The sequence below is a fragment of the Ctenocephalides felis genome, unplaced genomic scaffold (genome assembly GCF_003426905.1).
Source record: "Ctenocephalides felis isolate EL2017-DRISC unplaced genomic scaffold, ASM342690v1 CF-g0.4_SCAFFOLD_03572, whole genome shotgun sequence".
In the NCBI taxonomy this organism is placed as follows: domain Eukaryota; kingdom Metazoa; phylum Arthropoda; class Insecta; order Siphonaptera; family Pulicidae; genus Ctenocephalides; species Ctenocephalides felis.
The window spans coordinates 1,125,257-1,140,530 of record NW_020539726.1 but is presented as its reverse complement, the minus strand read 5'-3'; the positions used below and the strand labels follow the sequence as shown (position 1 = coordinate 1,140,530).

The 15,274-nt window shown below is 31.4% G+C and overlaps 2 non-coding genes across 2 annotated transcripts; both read right to left on the bottom strand.

Moving 5' to 3' along the window:
* Positions 1-3,159: 3,159 nt before the first annotated feature.
* Trnal-uaa lies at positions 3,160-3,243 on the bottom strand. Its single transcript has one exon. It is a non-coding gene; the product is annotated as a tRNA-Leu (tRNA).
* A 954-nt stretch (positions 3,244-4,197) lies between these two features.
* Positions 4,198-4,281, bottom strand: Trnal-uaa. Its single transcript has one exon. It is a non-coding gene; the product is annotated as a tRNA-Leu (tRNA).
* Positions 4,282-15,274: the final 10,993 nt, after the last annotated feature.

Here is a 15,274-nt window from a genome sequence, read left to right as displayed (position 1 = left end):
TGTCAATATGCAAGTATTTACATATTCACAGCTGCGTATCTCGAATTCCGAAATATAGTACTTGGTCTTAATAAACATAATAAACTTGTCCTAAGGAGACTGGTTCAATTATAAAAGTTATTGATTTGTGAAAAATTGCTTTTAGAAAATACTCCGAGTTAACGTGTTCGTTTGTTTTCAAATATATGTAATAGATTCACTCGGAATACTATTAATCACTCATAAATTAATTTTTTGCTTATTGATTAAGTCGATTATCTAAACATATCGGGAAGTTCATGTAACTTGCCTCAAGGCAAAATACGAATACCAACTAGTTTATAGTTTACGTTGATTCATGAGAATTCCTTAGAAACAAGCCATTTTTCTTAAATCAGAAGAGAATAAATTATCAGAGGTATTATTGTCGTTTTTGTGTCCTTACTACGTGTCTTGGTAGACGTTACAACTCACCCCAAACACAGGGTAAGATACAACACACTTTTTTTAGAAAATGATTAATTCTAAAATAATGTACAATAAGTGTGAAAGAATTTTTACTTGATTTGGTAGAGAAATAGTTACAGCAATTATCTATCTTTGTAGAAATATAATAAGTAAATCTCAAGATATATTAATTAAAAAAACTGTTACACTCTGCCCCTACAGATAACTATGTAATAGATCGATGAGCCATACAACGTATAAGTTCACTAGGGAATCAATTACGCTGACAAGAAATGTGGAATTGATTTAAGTGCCATGGTACATTGATTTCACATTTCCTTACAATATCTCATTCGTTAAATGAGTATTGGAATCATACAATGATGGTCCCACTCATGTTTGAAGGTAATAAACAAGAAATTAATTAGTTTCTTTACTTTCATTTGGTTTCATCATACATTTTCTTATGATTCACCTCTAAACGTTTTAAAGGATCATTTATATATATTTGTGTGTATGTGTATGCTATATTTATCATATTTTTAATATTCATTATTTTAATATTTAGTCGCTTATTGTGACGGGGTAACAGGCGTTTTTCAATAAGATCTTAAACAATATAATTTTTGTATTTGCCACTGTCCAGTAGTTCGACGAAGTAAACAGAAGTGTGCATGCGTCATTATTATCGACTGATTTTAATTTTCATATATCTTATTTCTCAGCCTTTTATGTGTAAAAGTTTTTATAATTGCTAAATTATTTAAATAGTTATCCTGATGAATGTAAATAAATCACATCTGGAAATATTAGTGTTGTCTTGCGAGTAGTGAAGTTCAACCAGATTCAAGTGAAGAATGGGTGGAATTTATAGTTTGTGAATTATGGTCACATATAAATTGTATTACAGGAGATGCTATCTTTTTTATTTGTATTAATATACGTTTCCTGTATAATAAGAATTTATATTGCTGGAGGCACTATCGTATTTTTTTTTTGTTTTAATCATAGTTAAGGTTAATTTGTTGAAAGAATTACTTAGAAACAAATCAATTTTCGTAAAAATGAGTGAAGAACTAATTATCAGATACTACTTGCGACATTAGATGTTAAAACTAATAGTTGCATTATCTTTATTTCGTAGAATTATAATCGGTAAATCTCAAGATATACTAATTTTAAAAACAACTATTATAACAAGCTGCTAGTTCCCCTACTTACGTGATTAAAATAACACTTATCGTCATACTAAAAAAATACATAATGCAAATTGAATTTTATATTTTTATTTTTATTGAAATTTGCTTGCATGAAAGCTTAGCAGTAAAATATTGGTTTATCAGAAAAAGTTTTCACTGATTCGTTAGGTTTCTGAACATTTTGATGTACCACAGAAAAAATGGATGTGTGTGTGTATGTATGTATGGGTACAATTTTTCGTCCACGTTTTCGGGCACACGGATCAACCGATTTGAATAGTTCAAAAAACATTGGATTCTTATTGGTAAGGAGATGTGGTGTTTAGTTTTTGGCAAAGGCAGGTCTTGCCATTTCAAAGATACCAAGCTAAATGTGCAAAAAAATGGCAGTTTTTGAGAGAACTAAGTATCCGATTTAAAAAACTTTCTGCTGAAACGATTGATTTGGGAATTTTTTTTCCAAAAATTTAATTTTTCGAATTTTGAAGATAATTCGATTTTTAATTTTTTTCTATCTAAAGTTCTAAAGCTGAATTATATACTTCAAATAAATAATTTTAACGTTTCACTTGAGTTTATATCATTCTTATAAATATTATACAATGTCCTTCATTTTAAATTTGATTGATTAAGTTTTATTTATTTACTTTTCTGTAAACATATTTAAGTTACATCTATTTAAAAACATTTAATAATCCTCAAATTATTCATCACGGTACAGGAAGTTCCAACAATTTGCATTAAGGCACGATACCATACACCACTAGTTATTACTTTATTTTTATAGGTTAATCAAATATATAGTACCAATTTAATCATTAAACGATACAAATTGTAGCTAATTGCTTGATATTATAGCTAAATATATTACACCCTCGTCATTAAATCTAACGCACACTTAATTTAGTGTTCCGCAAATATAAAGGACTAAGCATGTTTGTATTTGATGTAATTATTAGGCGAATAAACATATATCGCAAAATTTGTAAAGGATCTGTGCACACATATTACATTCTGTTTAGAGAACCTAATATAATTGAATTTAGTGAGTGTTGAAACGCCGATTTACTCAGACAAATTCAAATTTAGCATGGTCATAATAAGCATGGCTGCTCTTACAATATCATATCTTACGAAAATAATTATGAACTAGTGGTGAATGGTATCGTGCCTTAAAGCAAATTGATAGAACTTCCCGTACCGAGGAATTTTGAATGTTTTCAAATATATTATTGTGAATATTGTAACTTAATATATATGTTTACACAAAAGTAAATACACAAAACTTAATCAATCGACTTTAGAATAAAGTACATTTTCTAATATTTATAAGAATGATAAAAACTGAGTTGCAAAGATGAAATTATTTGTAAAGAATATATAGTTAGCTTCAAATTTAACAAACTAATTTTATGTTTTCTCGACGTTTCAAGCCATTTGGAATCGAATGAAACTAAATTTGGAAGAGTATGTGTGTGCGTATCCAGCAGAATTTCTGTATAAAAACCACCGTTTTTAATTAAAAATTTAAATTTGTTAGGTGTGGGATTCGAACCCACGCTCCCAAGCAGGAACCAGAGCTTAAACCTGGCGCCTTAGACCGCTCGGCCAACCTGACCACGACCGAATACTTTTACCAAACTATAATTAGCTGATAATTACAAAACAAATTAAATTTTTCAAATGCAATCATTTTGCAGTATACAGCTGTATTTCTGTATAGAACACGGTTTAATGAAATTAAACGAATCAAATTAATAATATTTTTATACATGTAATTAATAATTTAAATGTGTCGCTCGGCCAACCTGACTATGTGAGCGAAATAATTCTCTTTTTCTAACTATTATGAACTTATAATTACAAAACCAAAGATCTCAAAAGTAAAGCTTCATGCAATTATATGTATAAATAAAATTTATTTTTGTCAGGTGTAGGGTTTGAATCTACTCTCCCAATCGGAAACCAGAGCTCAAGTCTGGCGCCTTAGACCGCTCGGCCAACAATAAATAAAGACATAGTATTACACATGTATAATACAACAATATAATATAATGTAATGTAACGTTATAAAGTGTGAGGTTCGAACCAACGCTCCCAATCGGAAACCAGAGCTCAAATCTTGCGCCTTAGACCGCTCGGCCAACCTGACAACGTAAGAAACATTTTTTCAAACTTTAATTAGGTGATAATTAAAGAACACATTAAACATTTCAAATGCTAAAATTTTGCAATATGCAGCTGAATTCCTCTATAGAACTACCGAATATTAAAATTATTAATATTAAACATGTAATTAAAAATTTAACTTTGATAAGTGCGGAGTTCAAACCCCCGCTCCCAATCGGGAACCAGAGCTTAAATCTGGTGCCGCAGATCGTTAGGCAAACCTGACTATGCATGAGAACTTCTTCCAAACTATAATTAGCTGATAATTACAAAACAAATTAAAAATTTCAAATGCCAAAATTTTTGCAACATATAGCTGAATTTCTATATAGAACCACCGTTTAATGTAATTAAACAATTCAAATTAATCATTTTTTTATACATGTAATTAAAAATTTAAATTTGTCAGGTGTGGGGTTCGAACCCACGCTCCCAATCGGGAACCAGAGCTTAAATCTGGCGCCTTAGACCACTCGGCCAACCTGACCACGTATGAGCGAATTTCGCTATGTCAAAACCTTTGACTTATGTACATCAAATTATCAGATATTTCATAGAGATTTTAATATTGTGTACACATTTTGTGTAATTTTTTTGGGTTAAAAAATTTCAAAATTCTGAAAAAATTTATAAATTATCAAATTATAGCAAAAAATAAATGTTTAATTATCATAATTTGGCAACAATTTTGTAAGGTTTAATATTACATCTTTCAGCTAATGATGTTCAGTTTACATCTCTTTTCGTCAGAAGATCTATTTTTACAACTATGAAATCGTTTTTTATATTTAGAATCCAGAAATAATGTTCTCAATAAAAGCAAACATATTGCCAAACCCTTTGATCATCAGCAAATTGGGGTTTTACAAATACAACCATATTGCTACCTTAAACCGAATATCTACTTACGCTACAATTTAAACATTTTTATAAAAAAACTTTTACTTTTTAGATTTATTTCTAAATATTGTATATGATTTTCTATATAGATAGTATAATATAAGTAAATAGGGCATTCACTGCCGTGGACCCCCTGAATATTGTCATGGACTTTTGAAGGTCCGTTTGGAAGACTTTGAGAACCACTGGCCTGACCAAATATTTATAGATAACATTGCTTTAAATTTATTAATACCAATAATCAATATCATGGTTCTCAAATTTATCTACATAATATTTAATATTTTCGAAACAAAACCATTTTCATGCTACAGTTATAGTGGTAAATAGTAAAGTATGGTGTGCGGTTTGAAGCAATTTTGCGCGCCTGTTCCGTGTCAGATACGGGTAGATGAATTCGAAGGTAACAAACTAGTCCAAGCGAGCAATCTATCAAACCTGTGTCAGGAACGATACTGATAGGGTTTTAGTTTGTAACAAATGTCTTGTTTTTTCTTCAATGTTCAATATATGACGCGTAGAGATAGATTTGGGCGAAAGCGATAGCAAAAAAAAGATAGATTACATGTTTATTCATCTACAATAGAACCAATATATAATGACATCAATAACTATATTTTATTTAAAGGACTTTCATTTAATTTCTCTGACTAGTGTTAATTATATGCAGTTTTAAATAATTAACACAGTTGTCAATTTTAATAAATTAATCGATTATTTCATTATTAACTACAAATGCGTTTTTAAGCTGAAGTTGTCATAAATAAATGTAAGATCTGTATCAGGATCCAATTTTGCCTTTTGATTTAAAGCGCCATATCATCTACGTTTGGAGTTACCAATCGATTTGCTTCGAACAGAAATTTGTCCAAATATTTATCTAAAATGCATATGTATTGTTTTAGGCACGTTCAAATACAACTAAATTCATATGCAGTTATCTGCATGATCTGTTCATTATAAAAATTACGTTTTAAATACTTTGTGAGTATATTTTAAATTAAGAAAATAACTGTTGGTGTACGGCATCGTACCTTAATACTGTAACTTTTAGCACCATAATCTAAAATTTTCAATGTCTTACAGTTGTACTTATTATTAAAATCTCTATAAAATATCTGATAATCTAATAACCATTTTGATCGCCTTATGGCATTTTTTTATTTACTCTTAAACCTGCATTATCAAAAATTTTACCGGTTGCTTATTTCGAAGCTTCGATCTAACAAAAACTGAATTACTTCAATAATAACGAGTTCTACAAAGAAAAATAAATTATTTACAATAAGAAATAAATGAAACATGAAAATCTATGCTGCATACCCGACCTACTGGTTAATTTGTACAAAGTTATTTGTACCGATATTCAATACAAATAACATCAGCGCTTCATTATCTGGAGTGAGTACAGAAAGTTTGTGAAGTAATACAAATAAAATTTATGAAATCTAATCAACGTGAATTTCTACTGAGTTTCATTGAATTGTTTTTGAGTTCTTGAAATTACGTAACATTTAATTACTTACAAACTTTTGGTCAATATTTGTATCAAAAACTAATAGGCGTGAACTCAACTGACATCCTTCAAACAGATTTTGATTTTTTAAAAATCGTTCAGGATCTGTGACTAAAACATAAACAAAAAAATACAGTTTTTTGCTAACTATGCAAAGAAATCGCTTGGCCGATCACCGCGCAGAACTAATGAGACTAGATTGAGCTACATCAAATTGTTTTTAAATTTTTGAAATCGGTTTTCCCGTTAAAAAAAGGCCCGCAAAAAATCTTGCCGACTTCACAAAGTCGTTACTAATTATTACAATCTTTGATAAAATGTCGTATATAATCCACATGTCATTTACTATAATTTAGTATGTTTTTTTAGACCATGAACTTTATCGTGATAAAAACTTTTGTCTAAATTGTCAGAAAGATTTTTTTCAGCTTTATCTGATTTTTGAATCCTCGTGTGTCAATTACATATATAGGGGAAAGTCCTGTAACGCCGGACACTCTAATACGTATTATTTAAGCGAGAATAAATCTTTTCATTACAAAATACAAGTGAAAGGGGCATGGGGGCCAACAGGTACAGGATCACGTGCCAAGCTTCGCCTGTGACGCACACGGCCACGGCGAGAGCAACCCTTTCCTGTTTTAGGCGCAAAATCACGTCGTCACCTATATATCAATGGAAGTAATTTTAGCATATTTATGCATTTACATTTGAGTGGTATGGAAAGATAAAAGTTGTACTTGATTGTTATCCGTAAAATGGTAAAATATTATTAAATTGTTTAAACAATTTTAGTAGGTGCCACCAAATCAACGAAAATGTTTCTCCCCTAGCACCGGACACTAAGTCGTTCCTTAGTGCCGGACAGTAAACATATTGATATTTTTTGTGAGAATTTATGTAATTTATTTCAATTATTAAATTTTGTTCTGTCTGAGTGCTAACAGTCACAACATACCCCCATTTTTCGTATTTCCTAGTCAAAGGATGAAAATCTTATGATGAATGCTCCAGCTGAGAACATCGTTAAATAGTGATTTCTTTTGTAATATCTAATAATATTTGTCAAAAGCACATGTGCGAATATTCCAAAGTGTGGAGATGGCTACATATGTGATCAATGCAGGTTATTTTGAAATATCCGGTACTAGGTGCCACTGTTTAAAATCATATTTTTTGTTACCAAAGTTTGATTGATAGTATTAATTACTTTTTAGCAAAGATTGCGGTTTTGTTAATTTAGTTTGATTTCTAAATTTGTTATCTAACATAAATCATAATTTAATAAACATTTCGTAAAATATTTTTTGATTTATTTTTAAATAACCTTAGGTGTCCGGCACTCGGGGACTTCCCCCTACGCATCTTTGGTTCTGCACCTTTCTATTTCTAGATATCAATATTTCTTAATTTATTACTACTATTCGCTGACAATTTTGTTGTGTTTTGACTCTATTTTTACATGCCGCCTTTCATTATATAAAATTACAAATCGAACTTATATGTATTGATGCTTTGTTCTCATGTTATATTTTATACCTATTTTTCTATTTGCCTGTCTTGAGTTTGCTATATAATTTTTGTGAATTTGTATTTTCTGCACTTGCCCTTACTCTTTGCTATATTGAGAATGATCGACTCTTTTTTTCTATACTTTATCCGTCTTTCTGACGCTGTCTTCCAACTTTTTGAAAAATACACATTCAGTTTAGTCCAGTCATTTGGTGCAAAAAAAGGCTGTTGCCGGTACAGTACTCCGGGAATTCTGAAAATTGGAAATTTTATAGATTTTGAGGTGCTCTTTACAAAAATCAACGAAATAAGATCTAGAAATAAAATAATTCAAATATTTTTTAACACTTCAATGGCAAAGTAGCTATAAGTATGCTTATAGCTTGAGTAGCACCTCATAGCTTCAAGTAGCTTGAAGCGTTAAAAAATCAGCAAAAAAACAGAAAAATATTTGAATTATTTTATTTCTAGATCTTATTCGCTTAATTTAACATTGAAAATATTAATTATTAGTGAGAATGTGGTCAAGTTCGAAGTGCTGCCATATATGAACAGATTTGATACTACGGCGAGAGCAGCAAAGACTTTGAGGCGGCCGTACTCTCAAACTATCAATTTTACAAAAAAACGGTTTTCTAAAGAATTGTAGGAAATTTTCTGTAGTTTAATTCGTACATATATACTTTTATCGTAGAATGAGCCAGAAAGTAGATATTTAAAAAAAGCTGTTTTTTGACGCCATTTTTTCAATATGGCGGCAACTTGCCGTTCAAATTTGAGGTGGCAAAGTTGATTTTCGTAAAGAGCACCTCGAAATCTATAAGATTACCAATTTTTAGAATTCCCGGAGTACTGTACCGGCGAAACGACCAAATGACTGGACTAGTTCACCAGTTTGGCTCATTAGCTTACTAACCGTTTTGTACCTCATCGTAGTTGTCGTTATTGCTACATCTGCTGCGGATTTATCTTCACCGGAACGATACTATATCTGCTCTTACTTCTAACCGCAATTGGTTCCACTTTGTTTTCTTTCCAGCATTCTGTTTTTTTCCTTTGTTTTTTTTTTACATCATTCTCAAGTTTTACGTTGCTAATTTTTAGTTCTAATCTATCGAAAAGCATATAGACCACAGTCTTATTGCTACTTTTGAAGGATTTTCCGCAATAGCCTTATCGAAAGCTTCTTTTAACTCAAAATATTTTGTAAAGGAAAAAAATATTATTAGAACCCCTTTTTAAAGAAATGCTCTCACACTTACAATTTTTTTTTCTCTCTGCAACTGTAGCAAGTCAGCCGTCAGAACTCATCATTCAGATCGCGTCTCAAACTAAAAAAGAGAAAAAAAAATCAATACATATTAAATTGATAATACGATCGCAGGCTATTCAATACCAATGACATTAGCATTTATTATCTGATGCAAGTACAGGAAATTTGAGTTATAAGAAATAAACTAGTGGTGTATGGCATCGTCCCTTGAGGCAAAATGCTAGAACTACCCGTTCTATAATGAAATGTTCGAAAAATATAAATTTTTCTCAAATGTAGTATAATACTAGTATTAGTAGTATTTATAATAATGTAACTTTTATTATTTGTATGCATAGACAAAATAAAAGAGCTTATAAATTGGACGATGACATTTCTATAAGTTTACGTAAAAAGTGAATAAACAAAACTTAATTAACCGCGTTAGAATGATAAGGTACTTATCTAATATTTCTAAAAATTATATAAACTGAATTGCAAAGTTTAAGTTATTTATCTCAAGCATATAAGTGAGCTTTGGAATTTAAGCAAAATTGAAATTAATATACGAATTGTTTTCTATAATCAGATGTCTTTTTTTTTGAAAATTAAAAAAAGAAAAGAGTGCGCTTAAGGTTCACACGCGATTGAAGTAAAACTTTTCTGCTATTATTCGAGATAGCATTTAGGTTAAATATAATACAGCATTTAACAATTTTGAATTATGTTCATTAGTAATATTGTAACGACAATCGGTATTGTCGTCAAAAGGGTTGCATAACCACCAGTGCAATGACGCTCCCCCACCACGCCCAATAGGGATGCCAATATAAGGTCCAGTCTGGGATTGAAAAATGGCATTAAGAATTGTAACCTCCTCTGAGGAGTTCGGTCGGGTCCACGCGCTAGTCGCTGGACCCACTTTGTGTATAGTGGTGTGTGTGTTGTGCCAGGAGAGGAGAACCCGTTCCAGTAAAGGTCAGATGTATTATTGTTTTAAAAACTATTTCCTCCGTTATCCGTCGTTATAGTTACTCCGTTGATACCGTTTTACGTTAGTAATTAATAAAGATTTATGAATACGTTAGGTTTTAGGCAAAGGGCATGACAGTACGTAGGTATTGTCATGCCGTGACACCTGTAATAATTAGTAATAATTAAATAAGTTAAAAGTACATTCTGTTTCATTCGTGTAGTTAGTTGGCTTTTCCACAGGTAATTACAGGGTGGTTATAGAAGTCGGGTTAAGGAGTTGGTGTAACCCTTTCGTTGGGGATGCAACGCTAGATGTAATATTAGGCAGTCGTTGCATATACCCTAAGAAAGGGGGCATCAACCCCATTTTAATCCGTCACAATGGTGAAAACGCATTCGATCCCCCATAAACCCCCCTCACAAATTTTTAATAATTGTAATAATTAATTATTTTTATTAAAAGCTAAGCGAGTCGCTCCCACTAGTTACGTGTACTAGTTACGTTAATTTTCATGATAGATGTTTTTTTTGTTATAGTACGTTGTTCGGTAAATTTAGTAAATCTAAAAATTAATTATTGCGTAAATATTGTGGAAATTATAATTGTATTCTTTATGTGTATTACTATCTGTGTTTATCTGTGCATTTTTATTGGGTTCTTTTCGCGGTGATGTGGTAGTTTTATTGTTAGTAGAATTTTACTACGTTGAAAATATAAGTGATTTTTATTTGTTTAATGTTTTGAGTATGGAATATGTAATAATCTAGTTTAATTTTATTAAACCAAATATGTTGTTTTGATTGCCATTTGCGTCGATGTTAAAATTTGTTACCTAATATTTGTTAAGATTAATCCTAAAAAGTAAATAAAATTTTCGAATTTAAAGTTATTTAACTTATTTAAAATTATTAAACTCATATTTATTTAACCTATTATGTTTATAACATTACAAAAAATGTTCAAAGTATTATTTTTATTTGTAAAATCAGATTTCATTTGATTGTTGTGTGCGCTCATTCTATTTTTTTTTTCTTTCTTTCTTTTTTCTGGATATAATATTACAAAAAATGCAATTAATTTTATTTTAAAAGGGGATTTATTTACTTGTTGTGTTTTGTTCCATTTTGTTTAGAAGAAACTCGGTCAAAAAAAAAAACATTCATATCAATTTCAATTTCTGTAAAGCCACTTATAAATCGTCATATTCAAGTATTTTGTTTTGATAGGCTAGTTCGAAAGATTTGAAACACATTGCCCCTCAAAATATACTTCGTTTTCTTCGTAAATCTCAAGTTCCGTACACTTGACCCTATGCCACACACAAAACGTTTTTTTTTTCTGTCTTCGAAAACAGTTAATAGGAAAATATTTTGTTTCACTAATCTCTAGTATGTTGTCGTTGACATATTTATTCAAAGACTGTAAATATATTGGCCTGTGCCCTTTTTTTTCCGCTAGTGGCACTCAAAAATTTTGACCTGTGAAGAAATTACGGTCGCTAGAAATTCGATTCGCTAGGCGCCAGTCGACGGTCAAGCGAAACAGCCCTCTAAGTGCGTTTTTTTTTACACAATGCCTGGCGCCAAGAGATACTAGTAACATTTCATACGCAAAAACTTTCACTTTTTGTAGATTTTTTTTTTCATACTAAATAATATTTTTATAATTAAGTAGTACAGATAAACGCAAATAGTATTGAGTTGTTTTTATTATTATTTTTTATTGTCGTTTCGTTTGTCTTTCGTTAATCTAGTTCGCGAAGTTTGATGAGCCCTGTAATTACATAATTTTTTTCGAGATGATTTGCGAATGAGACAGAATTACTTAGATTAGAACATACTAGTATAGAATAGTCAGAATAATACATAATTGATTATGCCAGTAAGATTGATATTTTTTATTATTTTTTTAGTTTGTAAGTTAGGAAGATTTTCATATTTTTAGTTAAGATTTTATTAGGTATAGGATTATTTAAAATATTACATAATTTATTAGGCTACTAAAGATTGATTTTTTTTTCTCTTGTTATTTGTACTTTCTTAATAAGTTAGTAACATTTTAGTTAGGATTTTGATAGGTTTAGGATAATTAGGATTAGTTTTGTTTTATATAATTTAAATATGGGTTTTATAATGCAACATTGGCATAAGTTTTGTTTTTATTAATCATTGAAAGTGAAATTAATTGAGTTTTGTATCGTCGAGAATTAACCAAAGAGTTAGCAAATATTTTTAAAAATGGAGTATGTTTGTTTTTATTGTTGTTCACGGAGGGAATAGTAGTTAGCATGTCTATGATTTGAAAATGAAGTGAATTTTCGAGGAAACGCGCGGTAACGAGGGGCGCAAAGGCCGCGTATGTGGATAAAAATTGCGTAGAGAACGCAAAGAGTTTTAAAAAAAAAAATGTATTAGCAGGCAGAAAGTGCCGAACCAAGATGTTGATGTTATTTTCGAGTTTATTGTAATTTTTTTTCTCTTAATCGTTACATCATAGACATGCTAATTGTATCTGACCAGCTGGAGGGTAGTGTAATACATTTGTATTATGTAATTGGTTTGTAGTATTAGTATGTTTTTTATTTGTCTTTTTAATATTTTAATGTCGTGTATTTTCGTGTTTTTTTCAGTAGGGTGATGCAATAATGAATTTGGTTTTATCGATTTTAATATTGTACTTTTCTATTTTTTTTTCTTTCGTTTTTTTCTTACGCGTATTAATGGCGTTCTCATTCCCGCCGGAACGTCATTGCTTAGTGCTCAATTCGCGGCTTCATCTAATTGATCTTATTTATTAATTAATAATAGAATACGACTTTTCACCATAATTCATAATGGCAGCTAAGGCGATCAGTTCGACCGACGATTATGTGGCTTGGAAACCAAAGGCCTAGAAAACCTTGGTTAAATAGAGCGGGTGGGCAGGTGACATTTCCCTTCGAAAAGTCGTATTTCTACGAACACAGAGACAATTGCAAAGGTAGAACCCGGATTTGCAATATACGTATTTGTAGTTCGGCAATTAGATGAACGTTCATGTATTGTTCGGAATGATACGTGAACGGCTAAAGGCATTTTTTTCGCTCTCGTTTTTTTTTTCGCTTTTTAAGAACTATATTCTTTCGTTGATCATACTAATTTCTTTTTTTATACTAAGTTTTATGTTGCATTTTACTATTTTTAATATTTTACTATTTCATAATAAATTAGTTTTATATCATACGCGTAACTTCGTTACTTTTACTGTTTTTATCCTACTTATCACTATTGCATTATCCGCTTTGTTCGCCATTTTTAATATACTAGAATTTTGTTTTTTTTTATATTTATATATTTGTCGTTGTGTTTTTTGCCGTGCGTCGCGAAAGGTTTGGTTTGGTTTACGGATAGAGTTTATGGCCTATGTTACAAGGCGTTGAAGGTAATGCGAGTATTGAGGGCAATTGTTAGTTGAAATGTTAAATATGTTAAGGTGCCCAAATCGTTTATGTTTTATTTTCGTCGTATGTTTTTTGTTCACTGATAATGTTACCGTAAATCAAACCAAACAAACGTTTGTAGTGTATTACCGCGTTTATACCGTCGGCGTTTTGTTTAATTTTCGTGACGCCCTTTTATATGGACAAATTACGATTTTATTTTTTATTGAAAATACTTTACTTCTGCCTCGTCAATAGTTATTGGCTCGTGTTTTAGACCGCCCAATCCAGATTAGGGATCCGATATGGCAAATAAAAATAATGAAGAAAGAAGTATTAATCGAAAGAAACAGGAATGGATAATCTTAGATAGGGTGAAGTTGATATTTGGAATCAGGGTTAATTATACTTAAATAAATAGGTTTGTTTGATTATAAACAAATATGTAATTCAAAGGATCGTGTCGTAGCCTTTACCATCTTTTTTTAATTATTTATTTTCATTTTTTTTTCTCTTTTCTTTATTTTTTTTATAAGAATAGCCCGTAGACAGCCGCTGCCGAGCGACGTAGCGCTAAGTCGTGGAGGGCCGAGGCATGCGATAGGGCACTCGCGGTAAAAAGTTGGACTCGAGTCGCGAACGAGTACTACAAAATATCGTGAGAGCTCAACAAAAATGCCAATTTATAGTAGGCCAGTGGGTATTAGGGAACACCGAAGTTCGTAGATAAGGCCAATCAGACTAACTACAACATCCATGGCACGGGCCTTATAAAATAGTTATAAGTTTTCAGACCTTAATTATAAGATTGAGCGTAAAGTTAGAAATATTACAAATCGACACGGTCCACGTTAGAATAAAAAAAAGTCGCGAACCAAGCCACTAAAAATGTGTTCTCTCACTTCTCTTTTTAATATATAATGTGATAGGCACTTATATATAGATGTACATATGTGAAAGTTAAATATAATTAGAGTAATAGGTTTAATTTTAAGATTCCCCCCATAGATAAGTCGTAAAATTAAGAAACATATAAGAAGTTATAGTGGGATTTTTGTTTGTGGAGAGTAGGTTGTTGCAACAGAAATTGTATAAATATAAGTCTGCAGGCTTATATCGGGACGCCATATCGGATTTACGTTTGGTTTATGGTTATATATGTGAGTTGAAAGCTGGGCCCAGTAGTCCACGAGCGAGGACCATTGAGATGTCCGAATCGATGGACGCGTACGGTTTCAATCGGGGAAACCGCCCTTAATCAACCCCGCAGCCGTCGAATTATTATGTGAATTATTATGTATTATGGATTATTATGGAATATGTTGGGAAGGTACCTTCAGCGAAGACCGGGATGGCGACATAGGTCGCAGCACGTCATCTCCCGTCAAGGGGCAATTGGGGTACTTTTGTGCCGGGCTGAGGAACCCCAGGTGTGTCACGCTTACATAGGTGTTAAGTGTAAGTGCCATTGTTTTGGGTGGGCATAGACGGTCGGTCTAGAGATATTAATATTGGGATGGGGCTCTGCGGGGGGAGCAATGAAGGAAAACTAGATCCTAGCCCCCATCTGTGGTCTTGTATTTGGGGGGCAATCACACCAGTAGAGGCTGAATTACAGTAAACGTCGCGTCCGTAAAAGTAACTAGTTATTAAATAATTGTATTTTGTAAATTGAGGAGTATTTTGTTTCTTGTTTTTTGTCATATAGTTTCGTTTTTTTTTTTTTCTCAAAGTTTTTCCGCGCGTTACGCAGTAAAAGATTGTCCATATCATCGGGTTCATGATTTCTGGCGAACTAATTTATAATTCGGGCTACGGTTATTCCATTAATTCTATACTACAACCAAGAAAATAGGTGACAGCACACGCACATAGGATAAGATTGCGTTTCAAGGAAACGTGTTAC